A 27,824-nucleotide genomic window follows, 5' to 3' on the forward strand; every position below is an offset into this window, starting at 1 on the left:
GCTTTGTTAAAAACAACCTGGAATCATGTTTAATAACAGTCATGAAACCTAATGCAGGTTTTTCGAGATGCGTTTATAAAAATGTAAGTTATTTTTAATTTTACTCAGTGATCCCACCATGGCGTTTTACTGCCTTGTTAAATAAAAATAAAAAATGTACGATTTCGATAATAAAGTCGTAATATTTTGCGAATAAATTAAAAATTATGAGAATAAAGTTGTAGCATTATGAGATTAAATTTTGTATGAGAATAAAGTCAAAATTATTAGAATAAAGTCGTAGCATTTTCAGATTATAGTCATAATATTTTGAGAATAAATTCAAAATTATTAGAATAAAGTCTTAGCATTGTGAGAATAAAGTAGTATATTGTGTGAATAAAGTAGAAATATTAGAGAAAAAAAAAATCTCAATATTAGGCTAAACAGAGCGTCATCATCACAACGATAGAACGGACGCCGAGCCAGCAGCTTCATCAATGCAAGAGATGGATGTGGAGGACGTAGTTAAATCATACTTTAGTATAGGATTTTGCAATAAGGAAATCCTTGGTCCTCTGGCACATCAGCACAGAGTTATTAGTATCTGGACACTGCAGCAGTTTTGATGGAAATTTAATTTATTCAGGAGAAAGAACCAGACAGATTCGAGCAGTCCCACTTGCCATTGTTATTTGGGTTTCCTCTCTAAACAATACTGTAACTGAGGGGATGTTACCACATACAATATCTTGATATGGACTTATATAATTTACAGCAGTTCCAATTATTTTTCACTTCACTTGAGTGCGAGCCTATATCTCGCGCCTCCATTGACAGGCACCCACATGTTGAAAACTCCTGTAATAATGCACAGAATCTTCCCACAAATTCAGCTCAGTTGCATAGCCAAGTTATTTCCTTTGTTAGTGATGTTGTATGTAAAGACCCAGACACTCCACTTTGATGTTGTCCACCACATCACTTTGATGTTACAAACCTTTCAATTTATTCTTTGTTCTATTGATTTTATTGTTAGCATTAATTTCTGCACAATGAACAATGAGCCATCAAGTTGTAATTCTAGCTTTGATCCTCCGCAATTTAAATTAAAACATATTTGATCCATTTATTGTGTGCCTGACATTTGCTTATAAAAAGGAACCAGTGTCAGTGTTGCTCTTAATATAATTATTATTTGACAGGTAGGGTGGTAATTTTTTAAGTCATGGAAGGAAGCATTCTTCTTATTTTTATATTATAATATGGCCTGTGGGCTAAGTCCCAGATGACACTGAAGCCTAGCAACTCCCCTGGTATATATACATTCCAGTTTTTTCTTATTGCCTTTTTTATCATTTAAAGTTCCCTAAAAAATGTAGACCCCTAACCAGTTTTCTCACTTTACTGAATTATACGGTATGTAATTACTCTGCAATGGTGTTGTGTATTAAGATGGTTTGGATGTGCTTTTTTAATGCTCGATTCCCCCCTTTGTCCCACTTTTAGTACTACTAAAGACATTTAATACTACTTATAATAATAAATAAAAATTAATATAAAGGTTGATTGCCTTGCAGTGATTTGGTCACTGTAGAGGTTGGTGAGTTGAGAGAAAGGTTTGATCCAGGTAAAATTGACAACATTACTATAGTAATATTGTAGTAACCATGTTTTTTTTTTTGTTTTTTTTTTTGGCAGAAGCCATAGTTTTAATGCAATTAACCATGGTGTTACTACAGTAATATGTTGTTACTATAGTAACCCTGTTTAATTTTTCGGTAACAATTTATTTACTACAAAATAGCATGGTGATACTATGGTTACTGTAGTAAAACCATGGTAAATTTGTGTAAGGTAAGGTTAGGTTTAGGGGTAGGGTTTGTGTAGGGAGTCTGTGAGACTATAAATAAACACAATAAACACACTGCCTTGATACTGTTTGTTAGTATTTAATTAGAAGTGCAAATAGCATCTAACGCTATTTGCACTTAGTGAAATAGAAGATGCTTTTTGATGCAGAAGATTTTTTTTTTTGCTATTTAGTGTACATAGCATCTATCCCTATTTGCACTGAAACCTAAAATCAAACATTTTTAGTGGTGCTCAGGGTATGGAATTTGAACAAACTCACACCCTAGGATCTTTGGCATGTAATTCGACATGCATGTACTGTTTGTGCTACAGATATGAATGTTACCTCAAAATGTGTGTTGTGTTGTGGAGAGGTGTGCTATTGCATTTCTAAGCAATCAGCCTTACGATTATCTTCCAAATTGTGAGTCTGATGTAAAGCTATGTCTAAAGCATTAGATTCTAGCATTAAAATAAAGTTAGAGTTTACTGAATAAATCATAATAATAAAAAATGCAAGCCATTATCCAAATGATTAGATTAAATTAAGTTATCAATAATATTAGGAAGTTAAAGATATATCAAACCAACCAAACACTGCCTAGAAAAGGTCCTTCACATTGTGCATGAAAAAAAAAGGACACTTGTGGAAGAAACCTTAGGGAGACAAATGAGTAAAGCAGCACAAATCTAACAAATCAAAAGCTGGGAAAAACACTGACCACGTTTACTTTCACTTAAGAAAACTGATTGTTCCAGGGTTTTTGCAGAAAGCGGCATTCTGAATTATGTAAACATAGACACATACATAGATTATGTGGCCATGTATACACATAAGTGGCGATCTTATAGGCTTTTTAAGAGTGTGCATTTGCGTGGAACAGTCCGGATAACAAAGTCATAGGATGTAGCCCTACTGTACATCTGGGCTCTTCAACTTTCTTGCGGGGGACAGATTATCCAGATGAAAACTTGATATTTTCATTGATACTAACATGTAGACATGAAAAACAAAATTAAACTGTTCATACTATGAATTTATTTACATTAAAAACAGTCATTCATATTCATTTTTAAGGTTTGGCCATAAATTCCTTCTAAAGATCTGTCTGAAGAACAAATATGATCTTACACCCTCAACTAACAAATAGGTTTTGATTAACTTTCTTTTGAAAAAACAAAAAGCAAAACAAAACATAGTGATCATATTAACAATGTAGGGCTATTGTTTATAAGTTATGAAAACTAAGGAAGAACATTTAGATCTGTTAAAGTCTGTGTCCTTGACAAAATCAACCCACACAAGAAAACAATGACAATGTAATATAGGTGGTCTTTTTACATTAAGACATACATAAAGATATCCTCCATTTCAATGAGGGGGAAATTAGCCTTGTCCTTGTCCTGCAAATATTGTGAATCTGTGCAGGAGCCAGATATTTGTTCATTTGTTAATCACTGGTAAACGGAGAACAACTAATTTGATAAAGTTTGGAATTGAGAATGCTGACTCATATAAAACCAAACATAGTCAGGATGTACGGTATGCATGTATGCAGGTTCAGTGGCACTTCACATACGTTATCAGTTTTTACGAGCACTAGACCCTGTAGAAACACGTATTTTCATGTTAAGCGCTTTCTCCTCCATAAAAATCCATCATAATGCATGGTTGCTTAAAACAGTATTAAGACTTGTAATAAGATAGAAGCCCTGGAAGGCCAAATAATATGGGTAGTGATATATACTATTGTTAATACATTAGTAGGGGTTCTGTGGTGTGGACAGTTATCCCATCATCATGCGCTACCCGGACGGCATTCACGATAGCGCGCTGTCTCCATGTTTACAGAATATCCGCATCTTACGCTGAACGGGTTTAGATGCACACTACAATATGGAATAGCCTTTCTGTGGAAATGTTGCCTACGTAGGCAGCTCACTAGGTTATGGAGCCTGTTATTTTGTATGAACTCATCAAATCATAATAAATCATAAAGGTGATCAATCTGATACCAAAAAATCTTTGAATCTAAAATCTAAATAAATCTGTGCTTTTATAGAAAAAAAAAAAAAAAAAAAAATCCCAAGGACAATTCCACTCTAATTTGCTGTCTCATCGTTTTGGATGCTCTGCTGCCTGCACACAGCTGAGCCCTCAGACACTGACACCTGAAATGTCTTTGTCGAGAAACGTCCTCATGGTCAATTCTGCAAAGTAAATCACTCCATGTTTCACACCTTTTGGAGAATTATAAAACGGCGTGTGCGAGTTGTGACAGCAGTTCGCATCACTTCAGTGCCTTTCAGATAGGGTTGCGAGCACGGAGAGCCTGTAACGGACAGGATGTAACAGCTCCAGGATAGAGCATGAGATGATGGGGGATAACTTTCATCTGACAGACGTTTGTCTGCGTTGCATTCGCTTCACGGACGTCTGAGTGCCTGTCTGTCTCAGTAACTCTTTTCTTCAGAAAAAAGACGTGTAATCTTGCTCTAAGAATTTTTAACTTTTGAGCTGAATTTAAAGCTAAAGTGTTTGATTTCTGTGCAGCCTCAGTAGTAATGGATTTCATGTAATCTGGATTATGTAATCAGATTTCAACATAAATTACTTGTAATTGATTTACAGTACATTTTGAAATGTACATAATTAGATTGCAGTTACTTTTTATAGATTAGATGTTTACATTATTTATTACATTACAAATCAGCCAACAGCAATAACTAGTGCAGAATTTATTATCCTAAATTTTAAAAGAGCGGTCTGAGCCAGATCCTGAAATGCAGTATGTGATAAGCCTAATAACACTACATATTAGATGTCATACACAAATAACGTAACTTTCAAAGACACATGGTGGAAAAATAACTGAGCAATGCAATATTTGCATTTCAATACATATATTGTAATGATTTACAGGTTCTCTCATGAAGGAAGAAGTGGGAGCCGGGTGAACAATCCAACATACGTCACTTTATTTTCACATACACTATACATTTTTCAGTGTCACACATAACAATATGATTTTTAGCACCACATAAATACACAGAGGTTTGATTTTCAGCAGTCTCTCAAACACATTGCTTTTCAATAGTACGAATAACATCGACACACACACACACACACACACACACACACGTTGGTGCGGCTATCCTTATGAGGACTCTCCATAGACATAATGATTTTTATACTGTACCCTAACCCTACCCCTAAACCTAACACTCACAAAAAACTCTCTGCATTTTTACATTTTCAATAAAACATCGTTTAGTATGTTTTTTTAAGTGATTTGAATTATGGGGACACTAGAAATGTCCTCATAAACCACATTTATAGCATAATACCCTTGTAATTACCAGTTTGTAACCTAAAAAAATGTCTTCGTAAACCACCCAAACCTGCCCACACACACACACAGCTCTGTGCATCTCCCCCTCCAACTGCAGCTCTGGCTCCTCTTTATCTCTCTCCCGGCTGATTGAAATAATTCCCCCCCAGGTGTCCATCCTTAACACTCGGCCACGCCCTGCTCGCCACAGATATCTATTGAAAAAGACCCTGCTTCGGAAATAAATGTGAATTTTTAATAGTTTTGATCATTTTGGTGTTGTAGCCTATTAAAATATGAGTGTCAGTGTTTCATACATGCCCTCATCCACCTGTCCATAATTCTAGACACACTACTGTAAAAACACGTGTTGCAAAAAAACATTTCAGAGGTGTCTGTCACAAGGCACACCTTCTCAATAATAATTATGAGTAGTTAGGGCTTTTGGTGTAGGTCTAGCTGTTGGACCAGTATAGCCATGCTTGCTGTTCACTAGAAAAAAATGCTGGTCAATCAACATTTTCTGATGAATGTGGTTGACCATGGAATTCTTGCTGATATAAAATAACATATGCTGGTGACCAGGAATTCTCATCTTTTCAACAGGGTATGCAGTGACATTAGCTACATATTAGCTGCAGATTTTTGGCCCAACTTCTTTTCACAACTTTCTTTTCTTCTATTTATTTTTTTAAAAATTTTTTTGCAATTACAAGACCAAATAATAGGAGCTGTAAAATGCACACAAAAGAAGCACTTACAATGTATAAACTGAAACATTTTTGTTGATAATTGCTCCCATCTGAGACACTGGACAATTGCTAATACTCAACCAAGCTCTCCTGAGAAATGGTAATGATGTATTGTAACAATTTCTAAACCCTACATCAGGTGTTCCCAGTCCACTGAACCACAAACAGCATGGACATCTGTGAGAAACACTTCTAATTGGTTCAAGCGTTTTCATTGCACACAAGTTTAGATCTGCATAGTTTGCATGCTGCGTAACAGACAGCAATTTATATTGTTTCCATGTATTACTGAGTACTGTTTTTTCCATCTGTGTCTTTTGGGAGTTTGAGTTTTATAGCTTCATACTCGTGTTTATGGGGTTAGAAAATTGCTGCAGGGATGTTACTTTGTTGGTTGGCTTCTGAATTGTGATTCACTTTTATCTTTTCAGTTAGTGTGAAAGCTTAGAAATGCTGGTGGAAACTGTTCTTTTCAGATAAAACTTCACATGAACAAAGATTCAGCACATGCATAAAGCTATAATATTCACTAAAGGCTTTGCCAGTTGCAGGCAATGACCGGTCAGATAAAAAGGTTTAATTACTGAATCTGGGTAAACACAGTGGAACACTATCAAACCACTGCAAATATCAAAGCTTTGTCTAAAAATAACTTTGGTTTAACCATACGGCTCAGTTCTCATATTATAAGTTTTAGCCAGTGTTGGGGAGTAGCTAACTACAAGTAGTGACACTACTAAATTAACTAAATTTTTCAGTAGATTGACAGTAGCTAAGCTGCTTTTAAAACAGTGTAGCTTTTCCAGTAGCGAACTACTTTTTCCAGCAAGTAGCTGTGTAGTGCAACATCATGTTTTGGTTTGATTATAACTAATAGCCTTCTTTATTTCGTAGAAGCCAAACTTCTACCAGAAAAACATCTGATGAACTTGAAGTGTATTCTGGCTACTGCTCAGAATCAGACAGCGTTTTTCTTCTTCTTCTTTTGTTACTGCAGATCACAAGCTAAAATAGTGCATTACTGTGACCTACTGGCAGCTTATTAGGGCTCCCGATAAAAAGAGATTGTCTGATGATTATGTAAAGCGACCCACCACAGTTTGTTACTTTTACAAGGTGTACAGTGGCAGATAAATCTGAAAATGACAAAAGAACACGATTCTATTCTATGAAACAAAGAAAGACACTTTGTTGTTAATAGACAACATAACAGCAAATGTACCTACACTTTTTTAAATAAAAAAATTAAAAAAGTTATTATTGCCTATTGAGGGATTTTTTTCCTGTTCTGAATATGTTTTATTTTGCTTCTCATTACCTGTGTGTTATTGGGAGCAGTGAGATAAATAATTCCTATCATGCATACCTATTTGTTTTCTCCATTAATTAGCATTAACTATTATTTTCATGTAAATAAATAAAATTTTTGGTAAAATAATAATTTATAATGGCATGTATTATTATGCGACAATCTGTTATAGGGTGACCTCTTTTTCCCGAACATGTCGTCTTTTTTTGGACCTAAATAAAGTGTCCTGCCGAGATTTCAAAATTGCCTCTAAATGTCCGGGGGATTTTTGTAGAGCAACCTCTTTATGTGACCTGTAAAGCTGGCACTTGTGCATCAGTGGCAAAAGAGTCAGAAAATACAATTAACACGCACACACGTGATTGGAGAATCAAGCCCTTAGTCTCTATTCACATATTATCCATACTCAATATTATGTGACAAGCACAAAACGTCAGCCCAGGGAGAGTTTGTCATAAAAATGTGATCTTTAGGGAAGTAGGCTACACCTGGGCACAGCAGGAGGACTGAAAAGTGTGAAGTGTAGTATAAAAATAATTTTTTACTGATATCTGATCTTTTCTGTTTATATTTTAAGGCCATTATTAACAGTATTAATGTTACTATTCATTAAATGAATTAAATACTGTACATTTAATGTATTTGATTAAATATATTAAATGTATATAATACATGTATTAATAAATAAATGTTATTAGTGTAAATTCTGTTGTTAAAATTATTGGTTTGATAAGAACATTGTAAAAAAATATTGCCTCATTAAGTAGCTTCAATGTAGCTAGCTACTTTTTGATAGTAACTTGTAGTGTAGCTAACTACTTTTTCAAAAGTGTAGTGTAACGATGCTGGCAATGACAGGCACACGATGATGATGAAGTGTAGAACCCAAGTGCAGTGTTTATTTACATCAACGTGAAATCCAGAAACCGTGAACAGAAAACATGAACTAAACTAGACTTGACTTGACTACCAAACAATGTTACATAAACAGAAAACATGAACAAAAACACATAAAACCATGACATACCACCACCACCACCACCCCCCCCCCCCACTAGGGGCAGATCCCGATTCCCTAAAACAAAAACACAGAGTTCAAGAGGGAGCTGGGGGGGACCGTGGTGACTTGACGTGGTTACATGGCATGACATGGTAACATGGTACGGCAGGATCCTGACTTGGCCATGGTAGGCATGGATGCTGACTCGTTGGCCGTGGCAGGTGTGAGCGCTGGCTCGTAGTCTGGGGCTTGGCTGAGACATGGCATGGTGCAGGCTGAGGCGTTGCTGTTACATGGCATGGCACAGACCCAGGCGTTGCTGTGACATGGCATGGAGCAGGCTGAGGCGTTGCTGTGACATGGCATGGAGCAGACTGAGGCGTTGCTGTGACATGGCATGGAGAAGACTCAGGTGTGGCTGTGACATGGCATGGAGCTGACTCTGGCATGGCTGTGACATGGCATGGAGCTGACTCTGGTGTGGCTGTGACATGGCATGGAGCTGACACTGGCATGGCTGTGACATGGCATGGAGCTGACTCTGGCGTGGCTGTGACATGGCATGGAGCAGGCCGAGGTGTGGCTGTGACATGGCATGGAGTAGGCCGAGGTGTGGCTGTGACATGGCATGGAGCTAACTCTGGCGTGGCTGTGACATGGCATGGAGCTGACTCTGGTGTGGCTGTGACATGGCATGGAGCTGACTCTGAGACCATGACGTGGGACCCTGGCTCGGCGATCATGACTTGGGACCATGGCTCGGCGACCATGACGTGGGACACTGGCTTGGCGGCCATGAGGTGGCCTCAGCAGACTGAGGCGTTGCTGTGATATGGCATGGAGCAAGCTGAGGCGTTGCTGTGACATGGCATGGAGAAGACTCAGGCATGGCTGTGACATGGCATGGAGCAGGCCGAGGTGTGACATGGCATGGATCAGACTCAGGCGTGGCTGTGACATGGCATGGAGCTGACTCTGGCATGGCTGTGACATGGCATGGAGCTGACACTGGCATGGCTGTGACATGGCATGGAGCTGACTCTGGTGTGGCTGTGACATGGCATGGAGCAGGCCGAGGTGTGGCTGTGACATGGCATGGAGTAGGCCGAGGCATGACATGGCATGGAGCTAACTCTGGCGGGCTGTGACATGGCATGGAGCTGACTCTGGTGTGGCTGTGACATGGAATGGAGCTGACTCTGAGACCATGACGTGGGACCCTGGCTCGGCGACCATGACTTGGGACCCTGGCTCGGCGGCCATGATGTGGAACTCTGGCTCGGTGGCCATGACGTGGAACTCTGGCTTGGCGTCCACCTCCCCCACAATGAACGATGAACCACATATCAGTGAGGCAAGGGCGATAAATTGAGTCAGGCTGTAGGTACTCCAGCCACCTGGCATCAAGGAGGAGATTGGCTCATTCAGCCCAAATCGAAAACAGTCCTTGAGGGCAATTTCATTAAAATCGATCCTGCTGGCCAGAGCACAAAAGTCCTCTACATATTCCTCCAGGGGATGATTCCCCTGACTTAAACGAAGAAGCCGAACTGCTGGGTTCATTTACATTAATGTGAAATCCAGAAAACGTGAACAGAAAACATGAACTAGACTAGACTTGACTTCACTTGACTACCAAACAACGTTACATAAACACAAAACATGAACAAAAACACATAAAACCATGACAGGTAGCTTGACTGTAGCTTATTTACTTTAAATTATGAGTAGCTTGTAGCTTGTCAAACTACAGTTTCAAAGTAGCTGCCCCAACACTGGTTTAGCTTGATCTTCTTTCATTCTGGGGGCTTTGATCATTCTGAGAGAAGAAATAGAGCAGAGTCAAATACTATCTCAGTATCTTACACAAACACCAGATGTTTGTCAGAGTTTTTGCTTTAATGTTATATTTTGGCCACTAGAGCCCCTCATTGTGTTTCATTTCAGTTTCCTGCCATTGTATCATGTGTTATTGTTTTCACATGTGCCTCGTTCTGGGCTGTGTATTTAAGCTGATCACTTCCTTTTGTTTCTTTGCTTGGTTATTGATGTTCCTAGCCAGTTGCTGCCGTAAGTCTGCTCTAGTTCTAAGTACTAAACTTTGAAAGCCTTTTGGATTGTTTTTTCCCTGTGTTTATTTTTGCTGTTTTTTTGGTGTCTTTTCCCTGAGTTCTTTGAAGATTATTTTTTCCTCCTTTTGGATCCTTTTTGGACTAAAGATTTTTCTGTTTTGTGGTTGTCAGTAAGAAATTGCTTTTTGTACCCTTTTTGCTATTTTTGTTAATAAACTCTTCTGAGTTCATTTAAGAACGCATCTGACTATTGGGTTCAACTCCCTTCTGTGGCTCAGTGGTGGAAATTAAGACTCTTGCGCCAGAGACCCAAGTTTGAATCCTGGCTCTGACAGAATAACCAAGCCACATTATGAACCCAGAGATGCCTAATGCTCAGGATCTTCTGGCCACAATTGCTCAGCAGGAGTCCACAATCCAACGCCATGAGTCAGCACTAGTTCAGCAGGAGACTGTGATGGCTAAACACTCACAAGTGCTGTCTGATCTCATGATTTCTGTCTGTCAGATCCTGGACCGGCTGCCCTCTACTGTTGCCTCGGTACCCCTTCCGGATTCTCGAGTGCTCTCTCCTCTGAGTGAACCTCGCCTACCTCCACCACAACATTTCTCAGGTGATCCCAGTGCATGTGATGGGTTCCTGACTCAATGCTCTCTCACATTTGAATTACAACCATCTTCCTTCCCCTCAGATCGGGCCAAGATCGCATATGTTACCACCCTCCTTTCTGGCAAGGCTCTTTCTTGGGCAACAGCGGTCTGGAAGGCACAGGCACCCTTCTGTTCAAGTTATTCTGTGTTTGAAAAGGAGTTCAAGCGAGTCTTTGACCACCCCCTCAGTGGCCGGCAAGCCTCTAAGAGACTTCTCACCCTCCGACAAGGTAATGGCAGCGCGGCTGAATATGCCATATAGTTTTGGACAGTTGCAGCAGGGAGCGGCTGGAACGACGAGGCCCTCATGGTGTGTTTCCTGAATGGTCTGTCTGAGGCAATCAAGGATGATATGGCTACCAGAGAACCTGCTCGTGATCTCGAGACCCTCATGGATCAAGCAATCCGGCTGGATAATCTCCTGAGGGAGAGAAGACTGAACCGGCCATCTGTTTCCACATTGTCTGCCAGTCCAGCACTTGCTCAAATGCTACCAGTGCCCCACGAGTCCTCGGAACCCATGCAATTGGGAAGGACTAGGCTTTCCCCATCAGAACGAGACCGTCGCATGAGAGAGCGCTGTTGTCTATATTGTGGATTGTATGGTCATTTTCGCTCCGCCTGCCCCGAACTTTTGGGAAACGCCCAGTCCCGTACAGGCAAGGAAGGACTGTAACGGGAGTTACACGCACAGCTTCACCTTCCAACTCTGGATTGTTCCTTCCCATCACACTCACTTGGGGAGATCAAAAACACCAACTCCAGGCATTGATTGATTCTGGTGCTGCTGGGAATTTCATGGATATTTCCTTTGCCAAAAGTCTCCAGATTCCTATTAATTCCCTTCCTGCCCCCCTAACTGCGATAGCCTTGGATGGAAGACAGTTAGCTCCAGGGAAAATAACCCACCTCACCTCTCTCCTTTGTCTCGTCACTTACCAGCACCAGGAGAGAATGTGCTTTCATCTTATACAGACTCCAGAGTTCCCTATTATCTTCGGTCACCCCTGGCTCCTCCAGCATAACCCACACTTTGACTGGTCTACTGGCACTGTTCTCAGTTGGGGTCCCACCTGTCAGACTACATGCTTGGCCCAGAACTCCCCTGATCTTGTTCTCAAGTCCCAAGAAGCCCTAGATCTGTCTCAAGTCCCTGCTCAGTACCACCACCTCACAGCAGTGTTCAGCAAAAAGGAAGGCCACCTCCTTACCTCCTCATCGCCCCTATGATTGTGCCATTGAGCTGCTCCCAGGAACCTGTCCCCCCAGAGGTCGTATATTCTCTTTGTCTCCCCCTGAACGAACTGCTATGGACAAATACATTAACGAATCCCTTGCGGCAGGTATCATCCAACCATCCACTTCCCCTGCTGGAGCTGGATTATTTTTCGTTGGGAAGAAGGATGGCGGACTCCGGCCATGTATTGATTACAGGGGCCTTAATAAGATCACTATTCGAAACCGCTATCCCTTGCTGCTAATGGCCACTGCTTTCGAAATTCTGCAAGAAGCCTCCATCTTCACTAAGCTTGACTTGCGCAATGCCTACCATCTTGTGCGCATCAGACAAGGAGATGAATGGAAGACCGCCTTCAACACGCCCACTGGGCACTATGAATATTTAGTTATGCCTTTCGGTCTCACTAATGCTCCTGCAGTATTTCAAGCTCTCATCAATGATGTTCTCAGAGACATGCTCAACCAATCTGTGTTTGTCTACTTAGACGATATCCTCATCTTCTCGAGTTCCCTCCAAGAGCATGTAAAACATGTCAGTAAGGTTCTCAGATGTCTTCTTGATAACCATCTTTATGTTAAACCTGAGAAATTTGAGTTCCATGTGACCAAAGTTCAGTTCCTGGGGTTCATTATCAAGCCTGGCCAGATACAAATGGACCCTCAAAAGGTTCAAGCAGTTGTGGATTGGCCCTCCCCCTTGTTGGTAAAGGAAGTACAGCGTTTCCTTGGCTTCGCCAATTTTTATCGCAAGTTCATCCGGAACTTCAGTACTGTGGCGGCTCCTTTATCTGCCCTCACCAAGGGGAACACAACCAGCTTTAATTGGGGACATGAAGCAGAGTTGGCCTTCAGCAAACTCAAAAGCCATTTTACCTCTGCACCTATTCTCATTCTCCCTAACCCAGATAAACCCTTCATCGTGGAGGTCGATGCTTCGGACGTATGGGTTGGAGCTGTGCTGTCCCAAAGGGGGGAGGACAACAAGTTGCATCCATGTGCATTCCTTTCCCACCGCCTTACACCGACTGAGATGAACTATCATGTAGGGGATCGAGAGTTACTGGCAGTTAAGCTAGTGCTTGAAGAGTGGAGGCATTGGCTTGAGGGGGCCAAACACCCATTCCAAGTATTCACGGACCACAAAAATCTGGAATACATTCAGCAGGCAAAGCGACTCAACCCCGCCAGGCACGTTGATCCTTATTCTTCAACTGATTCAAGTTCATCTTATCCTACCGCACCGGCTCTAAGAACCTAAAACCTGATGCTTTGTGCTGAGTATATGTAAACACTCCTCAGGAAGATTCTATTGCATTGATTATCCCCAGTTACAAGATAATAGCTCCTATCAGGTGGGATCTGGAAAATACTGTAAAACAAGCCCAAGCCCGAGAACCTGACCCAGGAGGGGGGCCAACCCACTGCCTGTTTGTCCCTAAAGCTGTCCGCTCCCAGATCCTCCAGTGGGGACACTCCTCTCATCTCACTTGTCATCCTGGTACCTCTCGCACTCTTGAGTTCCTCCAAAGATGATTTTGGTGGCCAACTATCAAGGAGGATGTGACAACATTTGTAAACGCATGTCCCACGTGCAACCAAAATAAGGTCCCTCACCGTTCTCCTCAGGGGCTATTGCATCCTCTCTCCATACCTCATAGACCTTGGTCTCATCTTTCCATGGATTGTATCACTGGACTTCCGCTATCACAAGGCAACACCACTATCTTGGTCATAGTTGATAGATTCTCCAAGGCCGCCCGATTTATTCCTCTGCCCAAACTACCCACCGCTAAAGAAACTGCTGAATTGGTTATAAACCACGTCTTCCGAGTCTTTTGCATCCCACAAGACATCGTCTCTGATCGAGGACCCCAATTTTCCTCCCGATTCTGGCGGGCATTTTGTCAGTCTCTGGGGGCTACAGTGAGTCTGTCTTCTGGGTTCCACCCGGAGTCCAATGGGCAAACGGAGAGGCTTAACCAAGATCTTAAGACTACACTGAGGTGTATGGCAGCTAACAACCCATCCTCTTGGTCTTCCTTCATCATGTGGGCAGAATACGCTCACAATACCCTTCGCTCCTCTGCTACAGGCATGTCCCCTTTCGAGTGCCAGTTGGGATACACCCCTCCACTATTCCCTGAGTAAGAAGTGGAGGTTGCAGTTCCCTCTGCTCAACAGTTCGTTAAACGTTGCCGCCAGACATGGAAAAAAGCCCGACTCAAGCTCTTGAAGGTCTCTCGGCAGTATCAGCACCAGGCCAATTGCAGACGCAGACCTGCCCCCACTCTGTGCCTCGGCCAAAGAGTCTGGCTGTCCACTAAGAACATTCCCTTGCAGGTGGAATCCCGTAAACTTTCCCAGAGGTTCATTGGCCCCTTCAAGATTGCCAGGAAAGTAAACCCAGTTACTTATCGTTTATACTTGCCTAAGTCTTTGAAGATAAATCCCACTTTTCATGTTTCACTGTTAAAACCTGTTTTGTCTTTTCTTGCGACAGGTAAACCTCCCCCTCCTCGTATCATTGGTGGCCAGCCAGCTTACACAGTCCACAGAATACTGGATGCCCGTCAAGTACGTGGGTCCCGGCAGTATCTTGTGGACTGGGAAGGCTATGGTCCTGAGGAGCTCTCCTGGGTTCCTGCCAAGGACATCTTGGTCCCCAAACTAATTCAAGAATTTCATGCTCGCAAGTCCAATCATCTGGGAGGGAACGTCAGGAGCCGTTCCTAGAGGGAGGGGTCCTGTCAGAGTTTTTGCTTTAATGTTATATTTTGGCCACTAGAGGCCCTCATTGTGTTTCATTTCAGTTTTCCGCCATTGTATCATGTGTTATTGTTTTCACATGTGCCTCATTCTGGGCTGTGTATTTAAGCTGATCACTTCCTTTTGTTTCTTTGCTTGGTTACTGATGTTCCTAGCCTAGGCCGTAAGTCTGTTCTAGTTCTAAGTACTAAACTTTGAAAGCCTTTTGGATTGTTTTTTTCCCTGTGTTTATTTAGCTGTTTTTTGATGTCTTTTTCCTGAGTTCTTTGGAGATTATTTTTTCCTCCTTTTGGATCCTTTTTGGACTAAAGATATTTCTGTTTTGTGGTTGTCAGTAAGAAATTGCTTTTTGTACCCTTTTTACTATTTTTGTTAATAAACGCTTCTGAGTTCATTTAAGAACGCGTCTGGCTCAGTGGTGGAAATTAAGACTCTTGCACCAGAGACCCAAGTTCAAATCCCAGCACTGATAATGTTCTGCTAACCATCAAACACCTGCCCAAAAGAATAACAGACCAACCTTTGGAAAAACACTAGATCTTTTTCATCATTTCTCAGATTAAAGGAATAGTTTAATTTAATAGTTTAACAACCCCCCCCCCACACACACACACACACACACAAACACCATAGGGGATGTTAGACAGAATATTTATGCTTTTTTACAGTGAAAGTGAAGGGAGACAAATGCTGTCAAGCTACAAAAATGACAAAATTAGCACCATAAAAATATCGTAAAAGAAGTCCTTATGTCTTATGCACTATATTCCAAGTCTCCTGAAGTCATGCAAAAGCTGTGTGTAAGGAACAGTCTGAAATTTACATTTTAAATGAAATTACATTTCATTTACAATTTATTAAACAAGTTTCTCTCCGCCTGGCTTTTTATCTCTTATTCATTTTTGCGTATATTTAAATATGGTGCTTCAATAAATACATTTTCTGTGAATTATCCCTTTAAGACTGAGTAACATCACACTTGATTGTGAGAATAAATAATGAGTGTATACAAAATAAGTGTCTCAGGATGGTCAGGTCATAAAATTGTATTTATTATAATTACAATATCTCTATAACATTATATATTATTATAAGGATTTGATTAATAATTGAAGATTAAAGGAAATTAAACTGTGTGGATATCATCTTGACAGACACACAAATACTGGAACTATACAGTCTTAGATAGAAAATGAGAGAGTGAAATCAATTTTATATCCCTCCAGTGTTGTATGTGAAAGGCTTATTAGATGCATATTGTAGCTTTGTCAGCATAACTCTTTAAATGCACCTTAGCAGCATAATGATATGTTATCTTTGAAATTCCCTTGCCTACCCTGTGTATGCCAAACAAAATTAACATGCAGGAAAACAGAGTCACAACAAAATAATCTGTCTTTATGATTCCCTGAAAATCCTAAAGCAACTAATCAATATAAACTGGGAAGCTGTCAGCATTACCACAAAAGCTAGGCACCAGTGCATTATCATTTTCACCTTCATTGCCTTAAGGCCTAGTAGTTTATAATAATTTCCTCTCTTTGCTTACTTTACTCTCTGTGATCTTATTTAAAAAGTGTAGACATTGAACATAAGAAACAAATGTAAGCAAGAATACAATGTCATTGTATTGGATAACAAAACATCAAACCAGGTAGCATCTGCAAACAAATAATGGTCAGACTATGGATGCCACAATGTCAGTTTTCAACGGTTACCCTATAAAAAAAATTTTTTTTTTAAAAATTGGTTAACCAGTTTTAAGATAATTTGCTAATTATGCAATAGCACTGAGGCAAAAAAGTCATCATATAACAATTCAACATGTTAGTGGACGTCTTTCTCAGGGAAATATGGATGCTAAACGCAGCCCTACAATCAGAAAACTGATAAGAACACAACCAATAAATAGGAGGTACATAATAAGAGATGCTCCAACATAGGTCACAACACTGTTTATGCATGTCCCGGGCACAGAATGATTTGCTTCAATGTAACCAGAGTGCTTGGAGCCACTTCAAAAGACTGGAAGATTATTGTGGGTGTGCAACATATAGTTCATGGCATCCAGCAGTTTTTTTTCTTTTGCAACAGTTTATTAAAACAATCCGTTGTCTGCCAGAAACCCTGCCATAAAGGACTGGCAAAAGACTCCATAAAAAACTGTCCTTTAATCTGTCCACAACACCTCATAAATAAACCTGTGGACTATGCATAATAATAAGAATATTATACAGCAAGTGATTTAAAATCTGATAATGACTTTAATTTAAATTTATGGTTTAATGCGATGAATTTGTACACAAGCAATGCTTTAAATAATGAGGATGATATAAGATGCAACTTTTCAAAGTTTATCACTCTGATAGTAACTATCAGACGCAAATGCACCACACACTGTCAGCACGCTTAAACATTTACAAAAGATGCATCTCTCAATTCATCCCTTTAAAATCACCACAGCTAAAAATATTAAACCTCCCATATGTAGGCTGTCTACCTTTATATGACTTCTGTCATGTTTTACATCCGGCATCTTCAGTAACCCACAGTCATTCAAATGCTCCCAAACAGCCGATTTAGGTCGATTTTTTGGTGGATATGAGTCTGGCAGATTGAATCCCTCTGTTTAGAATTTGTTTGTAGCCCAAGTTTCTCGTGAATTAAAAGTTCACATTCAGTCAGCGATACCAAGCCAAGCACCATGCAGACACCATCTGTAACAGCTGCACTAACCATACAGGAACAAACACAAGAGATTTTCACATTTAGGCTTACACCAAAAAACTCTTTTATATGAAATATTTATTTATTATATATAGAACACAATGGTCCTAATAAAGTGCCCGATGTAGTCTTCTGTTGTTGTAGCCCATCCACCTCAAGGTTCGGCGTGTTGTGCATTCTGAGATGCTATTCTGTTCACTACAATTGTACAGTGCGGTTTTCTGAGTTACCGTAGTCTTTGTTTCAGCTCAAATGAGTCTGCCTATTCTCCGTTGACCTCTCTCATCAGCAAGGTGTTTCTGTCCGCAGAACTGTCGCTCACCGGATTTTTAAAAAAAATTTTGACACCATTCTGAGTAAACTCTAGAGACTGTTGTACTTGAAAATCCCAGATCAGCAGTTACAGAAATAGTCAAACCAGCCCGTCTGGCACCAACAATCATGCCACGTTCGAAATCACTGAGATCACATTTTTTCCCCATTCTGATGATTGATGTGATCTTTAACTGAAGCTCCTGACCCGTATATGCATGATTTTATGCATTGCACTGCTGCCACACAATTGACTTATTAGATATTCACATGAATATGTAGGTGAACAGGCATTACTAATTAAGTGCTTAGTGAGTGTACATAGTATTTTTACCACGTGTAATTAAAACTTTCATGATTTTTAACCGTAGATTCTAAATTCTTACGGTAAAATTAACCGTGACATTTTTACTCGCAGTTAATAGTGAAACCATATAATTGCAACATCCCAAGTTCAGACTAATCTCACAGTGAATACAGAAATAGTTGACATTTCTTGAGTTAAACTCGGTCTGTGCTTACCAAAATTCGAAGCACTGCCCCCAGTGGCCAAAGTGGGCTGTGTCGTTGAACGTGTGGGCAGGTGTGAGCTCCAGTCACAAATGCCCACAGAGGCTCGCCAAAAGCAAGTCATAAAACGAGTTGTTTTTAGCTGTAAATGATGTAATACAGTGAACAGGAATGCATATTTTATTAACTGTACCCCTAAACCCTAAACCTAACCATCAGTAATGTAAAAATGTAATCTTAGATGGAAAATTGAACCTCAGAATTGCACTCGTCACTGTTTATGCAAACACAATTACTTCTTAGTTTTGATGCAGGACGACAACCCAGGTCTCCCACACTGCTGACGCACCGCATGATCGGTCATGTCACAGGAGTAGGTAAACACATTTAAACTGATGCAAAAATGTCTGATGGGAGATGTCACTTTTCAGAAACTCAGCATAAAGGGGCCTGTGTCAGGGTACTGGAACATTCTGAAGCAACAATGCTAACTTCCCATGTGATCATGTTGCAATGATAGACCTTTAATCAGAATTAACTTCACATTTCTGAGGCATTTTTGCAATTACTTGTAACCAACTGGTGTCAAGGTGATTTTTGGTGGATGAATAAAGTCAGTAACATCAGATGTAGTTCCATTTATGTACATGTTCCACTAACATTTGCCAAACAGAAAGTGCCCAAATATATTTTGTCTTCATTTTGAACAGTACATCTATTGTTTTATCATTTAAAACCTCTTTTTTTAATTCATGTTTTTCTTTAAATGTGCTGGTGCAATCTTTCTTTAAAATAAATGCCTCTTGGTTTAATATTTTGTTAAGACAATGAGTGATTTTCATACATGTTTAAGTGTGATGTTTAAGTGTGGCTTAAAGCCCAAAGTATACTTCAGTTGTCCGCATTGCTGATCGTTCCGCGCACCGTATGGGTGACACAAATTTAGTCATCAGCATAGTCTGCACGGAGTGTCCGTAGTCTCGACACATTTTTCTCGAAACATGCATGTGCCAGCAATTGACTGTACTAAAAGAGTATCAAAAAGCAGTCATAGTGTGCATGCGTTGTAAACTTTCGTATTCGCTAGCGATCAAAAGAGTATACTTTGAAAGGCAATGCGGTCGACCTGGCGTGATCCGATCCGAAATGCAAAAAAGAAGTATACCTGGGCCCACCTGCCACAAATTTCGTCGTCAGCAGAGTGCTCAAGCACTGAAAGCGTGTAGCCCGATTTTTCTAACCGCGCATGCGCATGGAATTATTACCATGAATTAGTGGATCCACAAGGTGGCAATTCTCACATTTGAGCCATTGCTGTCACAAAGAAAGGCTAGAAGAAGACATAATCGCCAGTAAATAACAGGAGACAAAGGTTAAAACAAGAACAGTAGATATGCACGTCAAGAGCGTGTGTGTTATGAGGTCAGGACATACCTGCATTTGTATAACTCGAGTCTGAATGAATATAAAGACATCTTTATGGGTCTAAACTCCTGAAGAGAAATTGCTTGGCATCTCATAGCAGCTGTAGCGCATGTGCCAAACACCTGTGTTTCCGCGCACCGTCAAATGGAGTATACTTTGATTGGCTTGCGTCCGACTGTACGCAGACGCGGAGTGTTTTTGTCAAATCGAAGTATACTTTGGGCTTTAAAGTATAGGGTATTTTTTTGGGTCCAAAAGATTTTTGAGGCCACTGTAGTAGTGACCTGTTTTGTCCTACAAAGGCAGAAAATAGTTCATTAAAAATGAATTTCAACCCCAAAACTGAGAACAATGACTTCAAAGTTTTTTCATTGTTGATTAGTAACTTTTCACAACGTTTTCTCTGAGTCTTAGCATAGCTGAACCAAACCTGTCTGTCACAAGACAGATTCTAGTCTAAGAGACTAGATTTGACAAAATATGTATCGTAATTAATGCCTTTTACTGTACATTTGAAGAGCAGTGTAATTAAATACAGAGTCCTGTTCCCTCATATGCTTTACCCATGCTACTATATGTAAAGAGTTACTGTGGTACAAATATTGTTATTAATAAATTATTAAACTGCAGGCCCATTGATGACAAATCAGATCCTTTCTGTATTGAATTATTCATTCTTTAGACTTGCTACTTTGAACAAGCTGGGTGGAAGTTAGAAACACTGAATAAAAATGTTTTTGCAACTTTATACTGTAGCACTTCCCCCCCCCCTACAACCAATGTCCTCATGTAGTGCAGAATTGGAAAAATCATGAGGCAGTAACACCCTCCATTACACCTTTCATCATGCACATGATAAGAGACATACTGGTGCATATGCATTATTATTTACTTTGTTCTCATCTCTTGAAAAATGTTCACCAATAAAGAATTAAATCACCTGCTTCATGGAGTGACCGCAACGATCATTACGGGCATCTTATGGGGAATCGGGTCATCAAAGGAAGCTCTTCACAGATGGGCGAGGGAATGTGTCCACATCTCAAAAACATAGTGATCATTAGTTTTCTGTGCCGCCACCCCCAGGCGCTCGGTCTCAATGGACCATAATGTAAATCAGGAAGGTCAACAGATACATGGCAAAACATTTCTCACCTTGACGTGCGAGAGGCAACACATTGTGGCATGATTTCAGACAGTGAGACCTCTCCAAAACAGACTGTAAAGATGTAAGCCCTGAGGGTACAGTTTTGATATGTTTGCCTATAAAAAAATCCTTCATGTTGACTTAATGACACCTCAAAAAGAGTAAAGTGTACAGGGAACAGATGGTTGTGACAGTCAACAAACAACATAATTTGCTGTCACATGAATTTCTCATTTATTTTATTTTTGTGAGAATTTGTGATACTAAAAAAGACAGATTTCTGTTTCAAATATTCATATAGTTTTAACAAACATGATGTGAAGATGAGAGAACCCAAGTGCAGTTTATTTACAAGTGCAGTAAGCCAAACGTGATGGCTAAACAAAACAAACATAAACAACTTGACATAACATGGCTTGACTTGACTTGGCTAGGAGCAAAACACATCCACATACATTCAATACTTGACAAAGACACAATGGAAAACATAAGGCTTAAATACAAGACATGGGAGAACATAAACCAATGAACAGACAGAACTGATAGCAAGCTAACAAGACAATTAACCAATAAACCAATGAAAACATGACACATGAACATGGAGGGAAAACATGAAATCACATGACAAGGGAACAGGAACTAAACTTTTTAAAATAAAAGACATGAATCAACAAAATACACATGACACAGACATACTGCTATCTATGTTATGGGAATCTATACAGTTAAGCTTTCAGGCCCATAACCATAAATTATATATATTTTGTTTAATGTGTCAAGTACTTAAAATATGCTTCATGTTGTGTCTAATTAACAGATTTTATTCAAGTAAAAAATTGTAGTTAAAGAAGTCATGACATGAGGAATCAAATTTTCCTTGATCTTTTGACATACTATAAGAGGTCATTGTACTATGAAAACATACTGTACGTTTCAGAACTGAAAACTTCCTCAAAGCTACACACTATGTAAGACATTTTTTATTAGAAATGAAAAAAAAAAAAAAATATTAATGAGCAAGTTCACCAACAATCCATCTTCGAAACCATGTTTTAACCTTACGCGGATTCACTATGGTAAGCCTATAATAATGATTTATATTTTATAGCTGTTGGGACGGATTTGGCAGGAAATTGCATAAATTGCATAAAGAAGGTCCAGCTACTACAGCGCATGTATATGTGTGCTGATAGGTGTGGTAGTAGTTTGAAGTTGAAAGCTTGTAGCCACAACAAATGAGCGACATTGACCATGGATCATTAAAAAAAAAAAAAAAAAAAAAAAAACCTTTGGGGAATCACCCGTTTTCAAACTAAAGAAACCTCGAACTAAGAAGAGTCTGTAAGCAAAAAGGGAGAGTGACAGAGCCCATAATAAAGCATGAAACATCATCGGATTGGCTTTTCAGAGGTGGCGACACCTCTGAGATCTTTAAGGATTTAAAACCGACCCAGAGATGGAGTTTTTCTTGCTGGACAAGAATATTTTATTTGTCCCATAGTGAGCCAGGTAACTCTCTTTGCGCGGTAGGTTGTTAGATAGCATTAGCCACTCTAATGGGACATTTTATTATGGATTGTGATACTGCAGTGCTTTCAATTTATTTTTCGAGGAAGGAAGGACAATAGGAAAAATTTTACTTTTATGCTGGTAACAATGCCAATCTCTAAACTTGTTTCTAAGCTATGTACCTGCTCATTTGTTTGGATATCCATCTTTTTCTTTCTTCCGTTATTTGTTTCTTTATTTTTTGAGGGGAGGGGGCGAGTTTTGTTGTCGTTAGTGACATTCGCTCTGATAAGATGATCACCTGTAACCATGGTTCCACTGGTACTCCTCAAACCATCAGATTAATCTGAGCAGAAGAGCAGAGTTGAAGCCCAACTCACATAATTACCAAAACAATGTTCCTCCACAAGTAACTTGCAGTTTTATGGTTCAGCTACTAGAGGACCAAACGTTACATAGGTTATGTTCAGACTGCAGGTAAATCTGATTTTTTTCTCAAATCAGATCTTTTCAGGCAGACTGTCCGCACAATTAATTGCAAGTGATCAAATCAGATTTGCGTGTTCAGACATAACCAACCTATCTGCATGGGTTGCTTTGGTAATGACGTAGGTGTACCTACGTGACGATGCTTTCAAAACAGATGTGGTAAAAATGGAGGCGCGTCATCTCGCTCTCCAAATAAGCGCCCTGTCCAGTCGCGGTGCAGCATTTCCGTCACCGATTTTTGACGTCATCGTTGTGGGTCGCGTTAAGAGTGAAGAGAGAAGACCATTTGAAATCCGATTTGAGCATCCAGAGTGTCCGGACTGAGATGCATCTGAAAAAATCTGATTTAAATCGCATTTCAAACCACCTCCCATGTGGTTTGAATCAGATTCGGAAAAATCAGATTTCATGTGGTTTTTTTGCTGTCCAGACTATCAAAACTCATCTGGATACAATCAGGATATGCAAAAAATCTGATTTTTAGTGGCAGTCTGAACATAGCCACAGTGTAGCTTTAATAGAAAAAGAGCATTTATTTAAACCAAGCTGCAAAAATGACCCTTGGCCCCACCCACTGGTACTCAGTCAGTCATATAGGTGAAGAGGAGAGATATGGGCCTGTCATGGGAAATTCATCCAAAGTGGACTCATACAGGACACCTTCATGTGCCTGTCTGGATTTAAATATTTTTCTACATAAACGGCTTTGACCATTATCATACATCTTTTTTTATTTAAAAAAAATGCAATATAACTCCAAAAAGGATACTCCCATTCAATTTTTCATCTTGCTGTTTGCTGTTGTGCTGTTTTGAAGGTGTCCTGGACCGTTTTTGCACCCATCTGTGCCATTTTTAATTCTAGGTCTTTTGTAAACACACACAAGATGGACATCTTTGATCGTTTTGATGCGTTTTCAGTGATGTGCGCCACGTTTAAGAGCGGTACAAGTGCAATTTTTAAAAACACATTTCATTCTGCTGTTAAAACTGACTGGGAGAAACACATGCAGTCCTGTGTGTAAACAAACCTGGAAGATGTGAGATGTGAAGACCAGCATCTCTGCTTTGGCCTGTTGAAGCTGGTTGAAGCATCCAACATCAACGTGGATTGTATTACGTTTGCGTATTCAGAAGATTTCAGCATAGATTGCTTGCGTACCAATCAAAATGTGATTCAAGCTTTGCAAATGAACTGTTTTTGAAAGATGGGACAGTTAAAATTGGACTAGTGGACGAAAAACCATAAGTAACCAGTTCCATTCACGAATGTATTTTAAATGTCATGACTGTTTGATAGTTTATGATGTGCTTGAGTGAACAGTTTGATAGATTCAGATGAAATGTGTCGGGTGTACGTTATGTGTTAACACTGAAAAGTAGTATTTTAATGTTGTGTTTAGTTTGTTCATTTTTTTCGGATTGAGTTTCAAATATGCCTGTATTGGAAGTGCTGCATGATGTTAGCCAGTCACAACAGTGGGGTTTACATTGAAGTCTTAAAGGGCCAGAAAGCTTAAAACCGAGCGTTTCAGACAGAGGGACAGAGACAGGGTAGAACATTATTATATATGACTTAATTATGACTGTTTTGTTGAAAAAAAAAAAAAAAAACTTTGCTGACATTATAAGTGGACCTCAAAGAAGATAATACAATTATATAAAAAAGAGTATGTCATTACCCCTATAATATGACAAGATCAACCTTGACTAATTTAAATTACTCCAATAAGAGTAATTTTAAAAGTTGTAGTGTGTAATCTCTGTGCCATTAGTGAACAACCAAACAAAATTCCAAAAGTTTTCAAAGAGGTTTCCTAAACACACCCTCCATCTTTAATTGGTCGGTCAAGCAGATAGTCCCGCCCTAAACCCACGCCATTGGTTGAACCGATGTTGGTAAGATGAGCTGATCGGGATTCTCAAACAGACAAAGCATATCCGTCACCAAAAACGTCACCTCTGCGGTAACTGTACACTTTTAGTTTACTCTCGGGGGCATCTTTTAAAATATAGAAAAGCTCCAACAGAGTTTCACTAACTATACTTAAATAATTAATTCCTTAAAAATGAATCATACTTGGTGCATAGAGATGGGCAGGGTGGCGGCATTTGAAGAAATGTCATATAGAAGGCAGGGAAACTTGGAATTGTTTAATGGAAAATGGGGCAGCTATTTGGCATATTTGGAGAGCTCTCTGGGAGGGAAAGTGGAGAGAGATCTGTAGTTTTAAATGTGTGTGATTTTAAAAAAAGTGTATATATATAATTTGTTTTTTTTTTTTTTGTTTTTTTTGTGTATTCTCAAGTTGGACCACAGTGATATTTGTTGGGGGTCGGGGTGGGGTTGGGGATTGGGAGGGCAAAAGGGAATTATGGGGATTAAAAGTTGATTCGGTGTATATATGTTTGCTTTTCAGTTTCATGTGCTGAATCAATAAACGTGTTAATCAGAATTTCTTTTTTTTTTTTTTTTTTACTAAAGACCTTTGGTCCATACATCACCCAGTGTCTATATAATAAGGGAGGACACACAGGTGTAATAATTAGTAATAATAAAATAATAATTTAACATAAGTTATTTTCTTGGGACATTAAATACATAAGTCCTCCAGGTTTTTATTTTTTATTTTTTATTTTTATATATATCATTGCAAGTTATGTTTGAAGAATAATTCAAAAAATAGATGTCTGAAAGATTTTAAAGTTGTGCTAAGCCAGATAGGAGCTGCAGATATGAATAATAAACTATTAAAAAGCACTATATTCTATTAAAAGACAAGTATAAGACCAAGATGAAGAAAGACTTAAGTATTTATTTTCTATATAAGCACTTCAGATGGTTGGTTTAAGTCAGTGGCACCCTCTGCATTTTTACCATGCATAATCACACACAAATATGTTTGATGTATGAATAATATATTCAGATGGGTGTCTAGGTCATACATGCAACTGATGCTTTATTTCAATTATTAATTTGACTTCTGTGTGTGCTGTGTAGCTTGCATAGAAGCACACAAAATATGTTAATGAACATATAAAATATTTAGAACCTAATCTGTGATAATAGAGCATATAACATACATGCTTATTAAAACCCTAAGTATCAAAATGTAATATTTTAATTACAAGGTCATCCTTTATGCTGTAAACTGTAAAAGACAGTAAAACAATTACAGAGTTCAGATGTATATGTCAGCATGATAGTAGTTACACAGAGAGAGAAGTCATGTGTCCTGTCATATGCCTACAGGATGCATACAGTTTATCCTATGGCTTTGGTTTGTTCTGTGTATTGTTCATGTGGTGGGTAATTCATCAGAACATTATTTGAATTTGAAGGTGTTCTGGGCCCTGGAGAAGTTTTGACATGCCTTGACATTTGTGCTTTTTTCAGTTGCTTAAAAACATATTAATGGCTAAAGTCTGATGACACTGTATTCAGCACAAACTGGGCTACAATAATATGTGAACAACATGTATGTACATGTTTGTATTACGTTTACGTAGAAAATAACGTTTATGTGTGGTTTTTGGACAATACAAAAATTTTAAGTCACTGAAATAAGGCCATATAACACATACTAAACATTTGTTCACAAGACTTTTGAGAACTGGATCTTGTAGCCTAGAGTTTTTGCTACAAAATGATGTGAAAACCATCCTGATCACTCATTCATACAAAACAATATAGTCATTTAACTTTTGTAAGACACTTTTAGTGTTAGAAAGGCCATATGCGAGGAGGCGTGAATGACAAAGATCCCTCCCTACCTTTGCTATTTGAATATATTATAAAATGCAATTTATTCCTGTGTTCGAAGCTGAATTTTCAGCTTCATAACCGCAGTCTTCAGTGTCACAGGATCCTTCAGAAATCATTCTAATATGCTGATTTGCTGCTCAAGAAACATTTAATTCATTTGCGAGCACAAGCTTCGTTGATGATAATGAGGCAGCATAAACACTAGTTAAAATATAATCTAAACATTCATATTATTTTTATATCATATTACATATAATATTTATATCATACAGCATGCAATTTAAATACCTGCTTTAGCCGAAACAACATTTAAATGTAACTAAAACTTGCCTATTAGGACATACACTGTATTTCACATTTCAATACTCTGAATCCTGGCTGGCAAGTCTGGAAATATTCCATCTAGTAAAATATGTACATGTTTATATAAAATAGCATGTCAACTAATATGTAAGTAAAACTAAATGACTTACTCATCCAAAATTGTATCCTCGGCTGGATCAAGTCGCTCTTCAAAATGCAAATGTTCATCGTCTGAGTCCCGCTCTTCTTCTGAAGTGTGAGTAGACCTTTCATCTGCAGTTCGTCTCGCAAATTAATCTCGCAATTTTGTCTTGGATTTGATGTGAATAGGCCTAGGGGAAATGCTACAGTATAAAGTTGCAAAAACTTTTTTTATTCAATGTTCTAACTTCTACCCAGCTTGTATTCCAACCCCTAACTCCATATTATTCCCCAAATTTCCAAATCATGGTGGTGCTTTGGAAAATCAAGCAGCTGGGCTAGATCTTATATTTAGTAACCAGGAACCGGATTCACAAAACATTCCTAATAAGAAAATTCTTCTTAACTACCATTTTCTTCTTAATTTCTAACTTAAGAAAAAAGTTACGAATATTTTGTATTCCCGAAAAAAGCTCTTAAGAAAGTTATTATCTTTTGTCTTAAGATTGTTCTTAAGAAAACACTTAAGAAGCATTCAAATT

Source organism: Myxocyprinus asiaticus, chromosome 6 (assembly GCF_019703515.2).
Source record: "Myxocyprinus asiaticus isolate MX2 ecotype Aquarium Trade chromosome 6, UBuf_Myxa_2, whole genome shotgun sequence".
NCBI classification, from domain to species: Eukaryota; Metazoa; Chordata; class Actinopteri; order Cypriniformes; family Catostomidae; genus Myxocyprinus; species Myxocyprinus asiaticus.